This window comes from Carassius gibelio, chromosome A5, assembly GCF_023724105.1.
Source record: "Carassius gibelio isolate Cgi1373 ecotype wild population from Czech Republic chromosome A5, carGib1.2-hapl.c, whole genome shotgun sequence".
Classification (NCBI taxonomy): Eukaryota; Metazoa; Chordata; class Actinopteri; order Cypriniformes; family Cyprinidae; genus Carassius; species Carassius gibelio.
The window spans coordinates 6,202,001-6,219,237 of NC_068375.1; positions in this window are offsets into that span (position 1 = coordinate 6,202,001).

Consider the following 17,237-nt stretch of genomic DNA (forward strand, 5'->3'; position numbering starts at 1 on the left):
AAGGTCTTATCATTACAGAGAATATCTCCTTTTAGAGTAGACTTTGAGCTTGATAACCTTGCATATCTCAAACAGAATTACACAATAACTAAAATTGAAAAAAGTGAAAAAGCATAATAAATACCCCTTAAAGTCTTGAATAGCTTTTGAGCTCTTTATCATGATTCACAAGTGCAATGCTATATCAGGTGCGTCACCGAGCAAGTTTACTACATCATATAAGCCATACATGTGGAGCTGGTTACTTGATGAAAACATCAAAATGTTTCAATTTTACATATCATGCACTATGGAAAAAGTGTTATGAGTTCATAACGTCATATTGTGCAAGGAGTTACACAAAAGTCTTTAGTAATTGATAATCTGACCATGTGTTCATCATTTGTGTCAATTTCAGCAAGAACAAATTAAAGGTTTTGTGTGTGTGTGTGTCTGTGTGTGTCTGTGTCTGTGTGTGTACTCTAAGAGTCAGAGTTTCTTTTGGAATGCCAACCAATGCTGCTGAAAGCTTGTTGATATATCACATGCTCCAACCTGAAAGTTGTTTTATTTCAAATCACCAGTAGGAAGATTAAGTGTTCCCTTTGGTGAAGTATTCAAAATATTAATGACTTGAAATGTTATAAACTTGCTTGCTTTTGACCTTATGAATTACTAACTGATAGACACAACGGTGGGAAATCTGATTCAATCAGTCAGCGCTTAACGAAGTCACTAAGGTGCATCTAACAACTCTAAGAGTTGAGATCTAAGAAACGTATTTTATGATTTCAGTTTGGATTTTAGTCTTGTAGGATAGATCTTGTACAGAGAAAAGTTTGTACTCTCTAAAAGGTTAGTGTTATCCACATGGATCCCCTCGAGGATGTGTCCTCTCTTCTTTATTTATTTTGAATACAAATATTTGTAAGTATACTTTTTAGAAATAGACATATTGTAAAATTTGCAGATGACTTTGGAATTTTTATTGAGTAAGGAGGTTCTGTGGTTGATAATTTTGTTACCTGGTGTCAAGATGTTATTGTTGTTGTTGTTGTTGTTGTTTTACTTATTGATCTCAAAAGATATTACCTTTTGATTTTACCTCCAGGAAGTAATCTGTTCAGTATTAAAAAAAAAGTTACAGAACAGTTACAGTTTTTTTAAAATTTTTTATGACATTTAAATATCAAAGTGTGTCTACTTGCTAATATATATTTACATGGAGTAATTATTAATAATTCCATGAATTTTATATATATATTTGACATTTTCACTCTTCAATGAAACCTATTGGTTATTTAAGTGAAATCATCCAATGTGCATGCATAATGTAGCTATTATGACATTTCTTCTATTAAAATATGCGGAATTAAATATGGGAATATTCACATGCCTGTGTATATAAGTCATAATACATTTACCTTTCAGTTGAATCTCTTTTACTGGGATTCTCTTTTGTCTGTCATTGGTTATTCAGTTATTTATCTATCTAACAATTTTTGATTTAGTATTTTACATTAATAAAACATGGCCTTTTTTAAAACAATTTTAGTTTGTGTTATGATAAATAAATGAGCAGAAAATGATATTTATAACATATAGACTGATGCATCATCATCCTGCACAAGCTAAACTTGCATCTAAATATGTTACAAATTAAAAATAAATGTAAAGCTACTTCTCTCTACATAAAATGTTTCATGTTTTAATATTACTTGATAAAGAAAAAAAAAGTCACAATAAGCACATTTCCATACGTTGTCTATCAGAAGAATCAAGCCAAACTCTCTGACATCTTTTATGAACAATACTTGAGAAAGGCACTTTCTATTTTTGAAACTGTTTGTCACGGTCCCATCTGTTTCTCCTGTGTTTTCCCCGTGGACTCCATTACCCTCAATCCTTCATGCTCCTCCACCTGTCCCTCATCATCAATTTCCCTCACCTGCCAGCAATCTCTCCATCAACAGGACATTATATTCTTTCTATGTTCACCCCAATGTTGTCTGGTCTCGTGTTGTATAGCATTAGGTTTATCTCCTGTTTGGATCTTTGTTTTGTTAATTAATCTACTATTATTGAAGCTCTCTGTGTCTTTGGTCTGCAGCAAGTTGTCACACAGTTGACCATATATAATGTGTGTGTGTGTGTGTGTGTGTGTGTGTGTGTGTGTGTGTGTGTGTATGTCCATCAGGAGGTTGTTTTAGGACTCTGGTCAGCAGAACCAAGATAATTAAGGCCCTCTCTTGGGTTGGTGATCACTGTGTTTGTATTGCACTTGATATGCAATATAAACCATAGACTGGTTCTGTTAAGATACTTAGTATGTGTTAACTGTGTTATTGCATCACCATTATTGTATTCCTTATGAAACAGAAGTATTTGTAAGAATGACATGCAATTAAAACATATTATAATTTCAATTTAAATTAAAATGCAATTAGCTGAACTTAAGAGTGTTTGACCAAATTAGGTATTTGTATGTAATTTAATAATTAGTTTTGCTGTCTGTAATAGTTAAAGTGTACTGCTGGTAAAGGCCAAATTCACTACAAGTGGGCATTCAATAACATGAAACACACTACTCTTTCAATAGGGTCATAACTCTGTCTGTAGTCTGGTTTTGATATTGCTATAAAACGAATCTCCCCTTGACGAAAAGTGAAGGAAAGAACAGAAAGACAATGGATCTCGAGAACTCTTGCTGCAGTGATGAACACAGAGCACTAGAGGACAGTCAAACCCTTCTCTTCATATGATGTCAGAACTCCGAGGGCAGTCTAGATCTGGATATAGTACAGATGTATATTCCTCTATAGATTTGAAAGTTACTGCTTTCTTTCTTTTTCTTCTTCTACTTTCCCACACATACACACAAAGTGATAGTTATATAACAAAACCCCTTCTTGAAAAGATCTAGAAAACCATTAAGGTGTTCTCATTAAATCAGGTTAAACACAAGGGAGAGCCCCATTAGGGTAAGATAGTTACTTCATCGAACTTTACATCAGAGGTATAATTTACTATATATATATATATATATATATATATATATATATATATATATATATATATATATATATATATATATATATATATATTATAAAACATGCATTGCATAGCACTAATAGTTCTGAAGTGTTAACAAAAATGAAATCACCATAATGATTAGACTAAACTCTTCACCTTTAACATCCAATGCAATCTTTCCATTTCACATTTCACCTCTTTATAGTAGAAAAACTGGTTTAAAAATGATTCTTTTCTGAACTGTTTGGTTCTTTGGGTATCCAAAAATTCTTCTTCTATGGCATTACTGCGAACACCCCCTTCCGATACCTTTAGTTTGAAGAGTGTTAAAAACATGTATTTTACATATCAAACCAAAGGCTGCCGTTCCTAAACACATTTTACATCAGTTCAATTTCAAAAATCAAGACAATATCAGCAATTATAACATAATAAACTATAAACCAAATTCACAAATTGATTCATGTGTCATAAGTATGACAATATACACAAAATAATCTAAATTACATAAAGACGTGCCCTGTGTTCAGAATCATGTAATACAGCTCCCAGCCTAGCATGAATAATGCAGTTACACTGCTTCAACCTAATAGCTATTTCCGATTTCTCTCAAGTAAACGTTACATAACCGTACTTCAGTAATGTTTCGTTTCTGGGTCGAACAAGCCCTATAAAGGAAGAGCTGGGATTTGTCTGATTAAAAAATGAGCCTCATCAGGTGAGATTGAATTAATGACATACGTCAGGGATTGGATCCTGTGAGGGTTGGAGAGGAAATGGAACTTGAACATTGACATATTCCAAATGATGTACCTAAAATTGGAATCCCATTAGTGCAACGTGCAAAGGAACTCACCCCTCACAACATGCTGTGGCTTTAGGAAGAAAGCAATGCAGCAATATGAAACCATAAAGCCTGGAGACATGCCACACATGATTTGTGGAATTACTATGATCAAGCATTTTTTGACGTTCATCATGAACAACGAACTAATAATTTAGTTTTTCTTTGTGGTCTCATCAGTTCTGTATTGTTGTAGCAGGTGCCGGACAATGATTAACCAGTTTACCTCCTACATCTTCACATTACCTGATTGCATTCCACTCTCTACTGTGAAAGTATCAGGAAAGAAGTTGGGACTTTCTCTCATGCCTCTTTTGGCATGTATTTAAAGTAAATGTGTGAGTGACACTTTATTTGGTCCCACCTACTATTAGGTGTCTTTAACTACTATAATACTTACATCAAAGTAATGATTGCATTTATTGGATTCATGTTGAACTGCAAAACACTTTCTTGGGATGCAGTTAAGGTTTTAAGTACTGTTATTTAAAGAACAATCTCGAACTGATTTAACCCATAAAGTGTAAATACAACCAATTAATTTTGGTTAAATAAATCAGTTAATTTGATCATTTTAAGGATACCATTTATTTCCCCCAATATATAAAAATGTAGAGTTTGCTAGTTCCTTCATTGTATTTTTTTTTACATAGGAAACTGACATATATTGCACCAGCAAACATAAAATAGACTGATTTAAATAAAAATAAAAATAAAATGCACCCCGACCCCCAAATGAGGCTCTTTTGCGTACACACAAATTGTCCTTCTCAGGTTTTTTCCCTAGTTCCATCAGCAGCAGTGATCATCTCCAGAGAGCACAGTGTGACTTAACTTGCAAATCAAGTGTTTGAAAGTACAGCAAAGAACTTTCAAATACTTCCTCTACCTGTTCCACCTCTGCATCTCTCTTCAGGCTCTCTTCAACTCCTATAATGTGTGGCTGTGTTGCTGTGATACTGCAAGTCTTACTCATCAAATCTTTAGTTTCGCTTTCATGAGTTCATGATGGAGCGATGCACACATGTACAACATGAATCAGGGCTTTCATCATGCCAGGACTATATAAAGGCAGTAGAAAATAAATGCGAATAATGGTCAGCAGAGGACAGTCTGACAATATGTGGACTGCACTGATAGTGGGATTTTATATCTGCCAGCACTGTGAAAAAAGATTTAGAGGTGAAATTCACCAAATAGAACACACTGTTTTGAAAAAATGACAAAATATAACATGTTCCATATGGAGTGCTTTTAGGAAGAGTGCACTGTTAAACATTTTAGTGTGAAATGACAGTGGGACTTCTCTTGTACAGTATCTAACGGCACTCTCAGAAAATGTATTGACAGCCAACAGTATCATACTGTGTTTCAATAGTGTCAATGTACTATGGAGACACCCGGCATGCAATACAGCATGAATAGATCATGCTGTTGTCACCTTTCTGTGTTTTGCTTTGCTTCCCGTGACCTAGTTTTGCCTGTGTCTTGATCAGTTTATTGTTTCCATTTGTTGTGTCATTAATTATCCCATTAATCCCTGTGTTTACAAGCCCTGTCTGTTCCTTAGTTCCCTCTCTGCTATTATCTGTATTTTGGTCTACACATTGTGCTGCCCCAGCTCCTTGATTCCTTGTGTTTGCTTTGTGGACTATAATAAAAGACAGTACAGAGTACAGCAACCTGTGCAGCTGTAGAATTGTTTTTTTTTCCTGTTTTTATTTGTTAAAACAATATCTTAATGTTCTTGCTAAGAACAGTTTGACTATCTTAAAGTCAGGCAATAGCCTATTTAATATTCTAGCCTGTCATCATTTTGACAAATGCTTTAATTTGTCACACTTCTGACATGACTAGATCATAAACTTGAATATGAATATGCAAGCTTAAAGAGCCCAAACAAATGGGATCACCAATCACCATTATGGTGACTTCAAAACAATTACAGTAGTAAACAATTACATTTCTCACAGTGGCACAATTAAAGACAAATTAAAGTAACAAGAGCAGTAAATTACTGTAATATTAGCATCGTTCTGCTGTTCATTACAGTGTTTTGTAAGAAAATTACCCAGGGTGCATCGATTCCACAAAACATTTTGGACTTTACTATTATATTGTAAAATAATACTCTTTAGTCCAGTACATTTCTGGCTTTGATTTAATTTTTTTTTTTTTTTTTTTTTTTTTTTTACTTATTTTGGAAATAATATAGTAAAAACTGTAATGTTTTCTGACATTTAACTGCATGTTAATTGCAATCAAATGAAAATGCATTATTATCAAAATTATATAAAAAAATTATAATCACATACTTAACATGTGCTTTAGTATGATAGTCAACAGATCAAAAAAAAAAAAAAAAAAAATATATATATATATATATATATATATATATATATATATATATTAATTAGGGCTGTCAAATGCAAATCACTATAAATCACTATATTTGCAATTACACCTGAATCCTAACCTTTTTTTTCTGAAATGCATACCAAAAGATAAATAACAGGACACAGATACATAATTTTCATGTATTGATTCATCAATATGTGGTTATTTTTTTTCTGAATTTCAAAAGTTTAACATTTACTTAGATCAAATTTACCTGAGCACTATATCAAACCATGCCATTTAACTACAGATATTGTAAGAGTTTTAGGTGAACCAGTGGTTAAATATAGTCACATATCTATGAAATTGTGCATAGAGAAATTTGAAAGAATGAACTCAGAAACACAAACATGCGCCACCATCACATAAGCAGCACTCTGGGCACTCTTGTTTTTGGGAGGTGTTCATTTGCTCTGCCACAATACTTTAGGATCGATATTTTCACGTTCTGAAGGCTTCAAGTGCCAGTAAAACCAAGTAAAAATGCATATGCTTTTCCAAACAGCTGTAATTTTTGCTGCATTGCATGTAGGCGTTCTGCGCATGCGCAGTGTGAAACACATGACGCTATAACAGGAAGAAGCTCCAGCGTATCAACTACCAAAGTCGTCTCTGTTTATTTAGCTTGGCATGAATGTATTTGAGAGTAACTGGGGTAAAACTTTAAGCTTCTTCTGCGTTTTCGTCACGGCGCTCGCCGCTTTTTTTACTATCTTGAGAATTCATAGATCGACGAGCCTTCCCTGACCTGAATAATTTGTCACATTGCGCATGCGTGAAATGCGTTAAAAAATTTGACGTAATTAACAACAAACAACTAATTAACATCGTTAAGGAACTATGTTTGAGAGCCTTAATATTAATATATATACTTTTCATGTTACTGCTACAATTAGACCCTGTCTCAACTCTCTGCTTGCTTCCATAACAGGACATGACAAGAGAAAAAAAGGAAAAGAAAACCTGATGGTTTAAATTTACTTTGAAATAATAATTATTTAAAATTGATTAATGACAAATTATGTGGAGGCAGAGAGGAAGATGCTGCAAAACTTTCTCAGGATCATGGACAATTAGAGCTGAAGATCTTTGCCCGAACCCGACGGGTTCGGTCGGGTTCGGGCTTAATTTCTATCATCTTACGTGGGCTCGGGCCGGGCTCGGGCTTGCGCTCCGGCTTGCGAGGTAATCGAGCGGTCATGTGATGTGTTTCGATTAGCGCGAGAAAGATGCGAAAATGAATGCTGAGCAGGTGTAACGGAGGCTTGCCTCTGGTGATTACGTTTTGGTTGCACCAGCAACTAAAGCAAAGTCTGAGGTGTGGAAAACTTTTGACCATGCTTATAATGAGAATAATGAGTGAATAATGACGCACCATCAGTGAGCGCAGGAGCGCGCTGAAGACATATACAGTGGATTCATTAATTTCCCTCCACAAAAACATGTAGACCTAGCCTAATCTCTGTGAGTAAAGGTTTTTCAAATGATAACTAAATATTCATTGAGTCTTAAATGCATAATGTTGACAGAGTATTTACGCTAATGTTGGCATTATTCTTTTATTAAATAAAGCAAATCCGGCGGAGCCTTTATCTTAATTTCGTTATTGCCAAATACCCATCTTAATTTAAAATGTATCTTATTTTTTTTTTTTTTTATGACTCGTTTTTATTGGTGCGTTGGTCTATTTATAGGTTAAATGAGCCTATGTCTAGAATGCTGAGATGTTACGATGTGACACAGGACTTATTTTATTTCTTTATTCCAACTTCCAAGTGGTCTAGTCTACGTTAGTTATGAGTAAATTATGTTAAAACATGAATAAATTGCTCATTGTTGGCAAAAGGCAAAAGAGCTGTGTGCGTGCGCACATTTGAATAATGTCGGGCTGTAAACGGGTTCGGGCTTTAAAAAAGCTGTCAATCAAAATGTACTTGTCGGGCTCGGGTCCTGTCGGGCCTAACTTTTAAGGCCCGATTACAGCTCTATGGACAATGCCTCTCATCCCTTGTATACCAAGATGTGACGTGTGGATCCATTTGCAAACTTAGTTAGAAGATGTGGACAAATACAGGTGAGGGCCACACAATGGCATACTGTCATGGAACGTTCTGCTACGACCTCCTCTGGCGGCATCAGATCCCTCTCTCCTGAATATTTGGACTGCAATTCCCAGTGTCCCTCTCCCCAATCATCCCCGTCTAACCCTGCTTAATTATCTTGATTACCTTCTAGTATTTTCACCTGCACCTTGTGTTCTCCCCTTTATATTGACTGCTGTTCCCTTTTATATTTTGTGAAGTTTTGATTTACCCCTGGTCTGTATTGTTATTATCTCTGATCCTTGTAACCCGATTGATGAGATTATCTGAGTTCTCTACGAACGTCTGCTTAAGTTCCTTTTCATTGCCAGCCTGAGTTTATGTCAGCTGTTCTCTGCTTACTCACCTGTATTAATAAACTGCTGCAGATGGATCTAACTGACTCCGCCGTTTCATCACACATACAGGTATATTGAGGGCAAGACGAAAGAGTAGTCCAGTGAGCGGGTGAGGTCGATCTCCAGTGAACAATATCCAAACAGTGTAATCCAAAGGGTTAATCTAAAACACAGGCTATGGTCCATGTGAGGGGTAATCAAGGACAGGCCATAATCAGGAAACATGACGTGGCTAGACTTTGACAAGAATTAGAAACTCAAACTAAGACTGGGAACTGACAGAGAGATAAGTGCAAACAATACTCGGCCATTTGAGAAGGATCTGAGTGAGTGTAATATAGTGTGTGTGTGATTAGTTACTTTAAGTACTTTGCGAGCGCTAAAAGAGTTAGTACTCTACAGCCAAATCTCGTTGTGTATGAATGCGATCCGCCATTTATCAGTAACTCCACAACCCTACCTAGTACGGTTTTCCTCAGTGTTTGCAAAATCTGCACAAAGGAGACGTGGATCAGCTGCTAGAATATCTTTCCTTTGATTTTACACTTTTATTTAAATTTAAATTTAAAGGCGGGCGTACACGGTGCGATTTTTGCTGTCGTACGAGTTTGCATGCGATTTTTTTCAATCGTGTGGAAATCGCGTATTCTCGTATGGTCACGGCTCGTATCATTTGCGATGAATTATGAGTCGAGCAGAGTGGCTTACGAGCACTTCCCGACCTCCCGATCATTTTTAAACATGTCTAAAAAGTTTGTGAGCTATCGGTTTGAATTCGTGCCATTTGTGCGGTTGAACGAGCCGATTTGTTGATTTATCTGAATTTGACCAATCACGAACTAGGAAAACCACAGAAGAAGAAAGACGAAGACGGCAGCTGAAGTCTGTCAGGAACAGCGAGCGCTGTATGATGTTTCTAGCAACGTATTCCAATGCCTTTTAAGTTCTCTCTCTCTCTCCTTCTCTCTCGCTCACACACGCATATGTAGTTTACAGGGAATCTCCATAAACGTAACGGTATTCTATACTGTATATCCCCATACACTACCTCTATCTTCACGAAAAATATAGCTATATATGACTACACTATAGACAAATGCAAAATCTAATCTAAATCTAAATACATTTTTTCAGTCAAGTAATGAATGAATGCATGGTTAATGGAACAATTAGACTATATTTTATTTACTGACAACAACAGGTAGGGTGACCATTTCCGTGGTTCATACGGGACACGTCCCAGCCAGGATTTTAATAATGCCTAAAACATCCAGAGCAGTTTAACCAATAACATGCAGGTATTGTACATAATTGACCAATCGTGGGGCTGCATGTGAGAAGGTGAGATCAAGACGGGAAAGATCAAAGCGATGCAAATATGTGCACATGTATGTTCGTTCGTTCGATTGACTTGAAGCGTCGCTGCGCACAAATCCAAAAAAAAAAAAGTGCGCCACAGTGTTTCAAGTCAAACGAACGAACAAACACGTGAAAGTGATTCGAAAGCATAATTAGCCATCTGCTCTGCTCTTTATAGCTCTCATGAATGTTACACAATGAAAAACCTGCACAGTGCAAATAGCCAAAACCTGGATATTTTAGGCAATATTAAAATCCTGGCTGGGACGTGTCCTGTATGAACGGCGCATATGGTCACCCTAACAACAGGAAACGTGAAGAAATTGGTAAATTAAAAAATAAAAGTACCCATCACAATAAATACAAGTCAACAACACATGAAACAAAGCTTTATTAAAACATTGTTCTGTTTTTGAATGTTTACAGACGGTGAACCCACATCCATCGATAACGTCCCTCACTGCTGCAGTCAGACTGAATCTGATCATGATGAGAGAGGGATATCGAGTCTGTCCTTATCTGAGTGCACAGAGAGGACGAGGAAGACCATGATGGAGACCCTGAACCACACAACCCTGAACATGTGGGGACAATCTGACTGCTGCTGTGTCTGAAATTGAATTTCATATTTGTACAATTGCATGCATTGCATTTTGATAAAAAATTGCATTACTTCTGTGGTTTAGTGAACTGGATGGGTCAGTAGAAGGTTGCTGGATCAATCTCCGCAGTCGTCTCCACCAGTGTGTCTTTACTCCAGGTGGCTCCAGAGGGATCGAGGTCCCTGTAATAACAGCACTTCAGATAAAAGTGTCTGACAAATGAATAAATGTAAATGTGCTTGAAACTTGACCAAATTCATATCCTCAGTGTCTTTTGTTCTTTCTCTAGATGTTCTCGCTGGCTCTGGGCTCACTGAGGATGAAGAAACCACAGCAACATCCTGCTCAGATGAAGCAGTAAGAGGTGGAATGAGTTTAAAAAATTGGATCTTGAGCAGGGGCATGAGCGTAATCTGGTTGAATAATAAAAAAAAAAAGAGTATGCACGTGAGAGTGAACGTGAATGGAGGCACTATGAGATGAGGAAGCTAGAGCTTGAACTAGAAGTTAAGAAAGTGGAAGCTTCTAAGTCCATTCAGGTTGTGCAGACTTCTTTTGATGTTGGTCGAAACCTTAAGATGGTTCCTCCATTTTGTGAACGTGATGTAGACAAGTATTTAGCCCATTTTGAAAGAGTTGCTTCTTCTCAGAAATGGCCATAAGACAACTGGACTTTGCTTGTACAGTGTGATCTAACAGGGAAGGCTAAGGAAGTGTTTTCTTCTCTTTCCAAAGAAGATTGCAGATTTTAAAGAGGTAAAAACTGCCATTTTGAGAGCATATGAGTTAGTGCCAGAGGCGTATCGTCAACATTTTCAGGGTTACAAAAAAGATGCAACAAAAAACGTTGCAAAAAAACAAAACAAAAACACTTATGTTGAATTTGCTTGGGAAAAGAGATTTTGTTTACGAGATGGTGTCCTTCTCCAAGGGTAGAAACCTTGAATCAGTTGAGGGAATTTATTTTTGTAGAAGAATTTTTAAAACTGTGTACCAGGGTCTGTATCTACTTACTTGAACGAGCAGAAGGCCCTGACCTTAACTACTGCATCTGTGTTGGCTGATTTGTTCTGACTCACAGAGTATCTTTTCCTGATAGAGCGTCCAGTGAACAAAGTAAAAAGTATTTTCGGAATCGGTTGACACCTCCAGTAAGTACATCAGGCACTGTGTTAAGTGTGCCCCCTGTGAGTCAGAATGTTTCATCAGATAGGAAAGGTAAGGTGGTCTGTCATAAAGCTAGACATAAAATTTCTGAATGTACTGCTTTAAAGAATTCAGCTAACCAAGTTTGATTAGTATCCGGCAGCCATATCACCCTGGAGCCCAAGACCGGTTGCCCACTGAAGCTAAGCAGGGCTGAGCCTGGTCAGTACCTGGATGAGAGACCTCCTGAGAAAACTAGGTTGCTGCTGGAAGAGGTGCTAATGAGGCCAGCAGGGGGTGCTCATCTGTGGTCTGTGTGGGTCCTAGCGCCCCAGTGTCGTGATGGGGACACTATACTGTTAACGAGCACCGTCCTTCGGATGAGACGTTAAAAACCGAGGTCCTGACTCTCTGTGGCCATTAAAAACCCTGTGGCTAAATTCGCCCATTGGCCTCCGACCATCATGGCCTCCTAACAATCCGCATATCTGCTGATTGGCTTCATCACTCCGTCTCCTCTCCACCAGTAAGCTGGTGTGTGGTGGGCGTTCTGGTGCAATATCGCTGCCGTCGCATCATCCAGGTGGATGCTGCACACTGGTGGTGGATGAGGAGATACCCCCTGTCTATGTAAAGCGCTTTGAGTGCCTAGAAAAAAGCGCTATATAAATGTAAGGAATTAATTATTAGTTGGGCTTGAACTGCTGGAGATTGATACTCAAGAACAGAATTCTGTGAGTAAGAAGTTGATAACACGAGCAGATGTTGGGGAAAATTATATAGAGTATGCTCCATTTATCACTACTGGCACGATGTCTCTGCCAGGACAGGAGGGAAAATCTGTGCAAATCCTGAGAGACACGGGGGCTGTGCAATCCTTCTTGTTAGAGGGAGTTCTTCAACTCTCAGGTCAGACTGCAATAGGGAAGTATGTATTGATTAGGGGATAGAAATTACTTTCTTAAAAGTTTCTTTACACAAGGTACATCTTGCCTCTGGTCTTGTAACCGGTGATGTGATTGTTGGAGTATGATCTTCTCTTCCTGTGCCGGGTGTTGCTTTTATCCTGGGCAATGACCTTGCTCAGGGAAATGTCTGAGGAACATCAAAACCTGTACCATCTACAGTTGTAGTTTCCTTACCTGTGTCTGCAGATGTTCCTGATGAATGTGGTCAGAGATTTCCCCATGTGTTTCCTTCCTGTGCTGTCAGCCGAGCCAGAAAAAAAAAAAAAAAACTTAAAGCTTACCAACTGTGTGAAGATGAAGTTTCTTTAGACCCTAACAGTGAGGCAATCATGGAGGAAACTTTACCTGTTCATTTAGAAAATAATGTGGGCAAGAGTGGTCTTTCATCAGGGGAAGCTGGTGGTGGGACAGCTGAAGGTGAATCATTTGGTATAACCTTAACAGAAAACATTACTTCGGATTTATCTATTTTTCTGGTAAGTTTGTTGGTCACTGAAGATGAACCACTCACTAAAGCTTATGTTCAAGTGGTAATACCTCTTCAATTCAGACAATCTGTGATCAGGTTAGCTCATTATGGACTGGCTGGATATATGTGGGTGAGGAAAACATATGATCGATTGCAATGTGAATTCTTTTGACCTGGATTAAAAAGAGATGTGGCCAAGTTTATTCAAACTTGTGTGCCAACTTACTGGTAAGCCAAACCAGAAGATTCCTGTGGCTCCCCTCCAACCTATTCCAGCGACGTCAAAACCATTTGAATATTGCTTGTTGATTGTGTAGGTCCTTTACCTCGATCAAAGACAGATCATCTGTATTTACTTACAGTTATATGTCTATCTACTCAATATCCAGCTGCAATATCCCGTCAGGTCCATTACTATAAAATCTACCCTCAAAGCTTTAACTTACTTTGTCAACTTTTGACACTTCTATAATTATTCAGTCTGAACTGGGCTCTTATTTTATGAGCCGCCAGTGTGCTAAAGCTTTGCGATAATTGAAAATCAGTCACAACATTTCCAGTGCATATCACTCTTAGAGTCAAGGGGCCCTTGAGAGATTTCATCAGACCCTGAAGTCACTGCTGCGGTCATATTGTGTGGAACTTGGGTCTGATTGGGAGGAGGGGCTGCCTTGGCTGCTTATGGGTCTTGGGTCTTAGAGAGGTTATACAGGAGAGTATTGGATTTAGTCCAAATGAACTGGTATTCGGACATGAAGTTCGTGGTACCACTGTGGTCCTTGCTGATAACTGGTTCCCCACTGAACCCTCCAAAAATGTTCTTGAATATGTTAGTGGTTTTCGAATTTCGATTGTATGAGGCTCGAGCAGTTGCCCAGAGAAAACTGGGGAAGTCACAGAGTAAGATGGAGAGGTTGTTTAATAAAAAAGCAGTATCTTGGGAATTTAGGGTTGGAGACCAAGTTTTAGCTTTGTTGCCCCTTGTAAATAACCCTTTTCAAGCCCGGTTTGCAGGTCCTTATTCGATCTATAAATGCCTCTGTGGACAGAATTATCTGTTAAACACCCCAGAATGACGTAATGTAGTACAGGTTTATCATATAAACCTGTTAAAGCTGTATTTTCCTCTTACATCTTCTGTTGGGTTAGTAAACACCGTGAAAGGGGATTCTTCACATTTGAGTGAGAAGGGAACTTCCTCTTCCAAGAGTTTCTTCTCGGATTACTTTGGGGATGATGGCGTTAATCTGCATTCTCGTGGTGTCATTGAGGGACGATTGAATAATTCTGAGATGTATGAAAGAAAGGACCATCATTTACCCCATCTCTTCTGTCTTGGAGTTCACCTTGTCTTCTTGTTAATAAGCCAGATGGATCCTACAGATACTGTACAGACTATCGTAAGCTAAATTCCATCACTATGCCTGACTGTTTTCCATTATCCTGCATAGAAGATCGTGTTGACTGAGTGGGGTCTGCAAAGTTTGAGAGCAAATTTGACCTTTTAAAAGGGTATTGGCAGGTTCCACTGACTGCTAGGGCAAGGGAACTTTCTGCCTTTCCGACCCCCGATAATTTCCTCCAATACCGTGCCATGCCATTCTGGTTCGAAATGCTCCAGCCACCTTCCAGCGCCTTGTTAACAAGGTATTGTCTTGTTTGTTTGGTAGTGAGGCTTATTTGGATGATGTGGTCTTGTTTAGTTCATCTTAGGCAGATCACCAAGCCAAAATAAGAGTTATTTTGTCATTTGACAGAGGCCTTGTTAACTTTACATCTGGCAAAGTGCAAAATTCGGTCACTTACTTGGGTAAGGTAGTGGGAAATGGACATGTTTGTCCAATTGAAGCAAAGATTGAGTCTATCTGTGCTTTTCCAGTACCTACGAACTGTATAGAATTATGTAGGTTTCTGAGAATGGTTGGGTATTATCGTGGGTTTTGCCCAAATTTTGCATCCATTTTGGCACCCTTGACCGATTTGATAAGTTCTAAAGTACCTTTTGAGTGAACCACTGTTTCTTAAAAGTCATTTCATGGAGCCAAAGCCTTGTTGGCTAGTGTGCCTGTCCTTGTTGCAACAGATTTATCTCAGCCTTTTTGTTTAGCTGTAGATGCTAGGGATAGTGGCGCTAGAGCTGTTCTTTTACAGAAAAACCAGGATGGAGACGAACATCCAATGTCTTATTTTTCAAAAAATGTCCATCAGTGAGTTTATTCAGTTGTGGAAATTGTGCAGAAGAATCATCTGTTTCCTGTGGTCTTGTCCTGGTGGTCCTCTGAGACAAGGTCTTTACAGGGGATCTGTATCTGGGGCTCTAGTTTTCCTGGTCTCCGCTGTCTTTCAGGGATGTAGAGGTCCTTTCTAGGTGCTGATCCACCATCTGGTCTGGATACGTACTGGATCCGGGTGACTGTAGTGACCCTCTGATCTGGATACAGACTGGATCTGGTGGCCATGGTGACCTCGAACAAGAGAGAAACAGACAAATATTAGCGTAGATGCCATTCTTCTAATGATGTAGAGAGTACGGTGTTATGTGAAGTGTTTTCGGTTCCGGTTTACCTAATTAATGCAGCCTAAAAATCCTTTAACGGATTTGGATATTAAAAGCATATTAGTATGTTATGTGTATGCCAGGTTAAAGAGATGGGTCTTTAATCTAGATTTAAACTGCAAGAGTGTGTCTGCCTCCCGGACAATGTTAGGTAGGTTATTCCAGAGTTTAGGCGCCAAATAGGAAAAGGATCTGCCGCCCGCAGTTGATTTTGATATTCTAGGGTATTATCAAATTGCCTGAGTTTTGAGAACGTAGCGGACGTAAAGGAGTATAATGTAAAAGGAGCTCATTCAAATACTGAGGTGCTAAACCATTCAGGGCTTTATAAGTAATAAGCAATATTTTAAAATCTATACAATGTTTGATAGGGAGCCAGTGCAGTGTGGACAGGACTGGGCTAATATGGTCATACTTCCTGGTTCTAGTAAGAACTCTTGCTGCTGCATTTTGGACTAGCTGTAGTTTGTTTACCAAGCGAACAGAACAACCACCCAATAAAGCATTACAATAGTCTAACCTTGAAGTCATAAATGCATGGATTAACTTTTCTGCATTTGACATTGAGAGCATAGGCCGTAACTTAGATATATTTTTGAGATGGAAAAATGCAGTTTTACAAATGCTAGAAACGTGGCTTTCTAAGGAAAGATTGCGATCAAGTAGCACACCTAGGTTCCTAACTGATGACAAAGAATTGACAGAGCAACCATCAAGTCTTAGACAGTGTTCTAGGTTATTACAAGCAGAGTTTTTAGGCCCTATGATTAACACCTCTGTTTTTTCTGAATTTAGCAGTAAGAAATTACTCGTCATCCAGTTTTTTATATCGACTATGCATTCCATTAGTTTTTCAAATTGGTGTGTTTCACCGGGCTGCGAGGAAATATAAAGCTGAGTATCATCAGCATAACAGTGAAAGCTAACACCATTTTTCCTGATGATATCTCCCAAGGGTAACATATAAAGCGTGAAGAGTAGCGGCCCTAGTACTGAGCCTTGAGGTACTCCATACTGCACTTGTGATCGATATGATACATCTTCATTCACTGCTACGAACTGATGGCGGTCATATAAGTATGATTTAAACCATGCTAATGCACTTCCACTGATGCCAACAAAGTGTTCAAGTCTATGCAAAATAATGTTGTGGTCAAATGTTGTGGCAGCACTAAGATCCAATAAAACTAATAGAGAGATACACCCACGATCAGATGATAAGAGCAGATCATTTGTAACTCTAAGGAGAGCAGTCTCAGTACTATGATACGGTCTAAATCCTGACTGGAAATCCTCACATATACCATTTTTCTCTAAGAAGGAATATAATTGTGAGGATACCACCTTTTCTAATATCTTGGACAGAAAAGGGAGATTCGAGATTGGTCTATAATTAACAAGTTCTCTGGGGTTTTTTTATGAGAGGCTTAATAACAGCCAGTT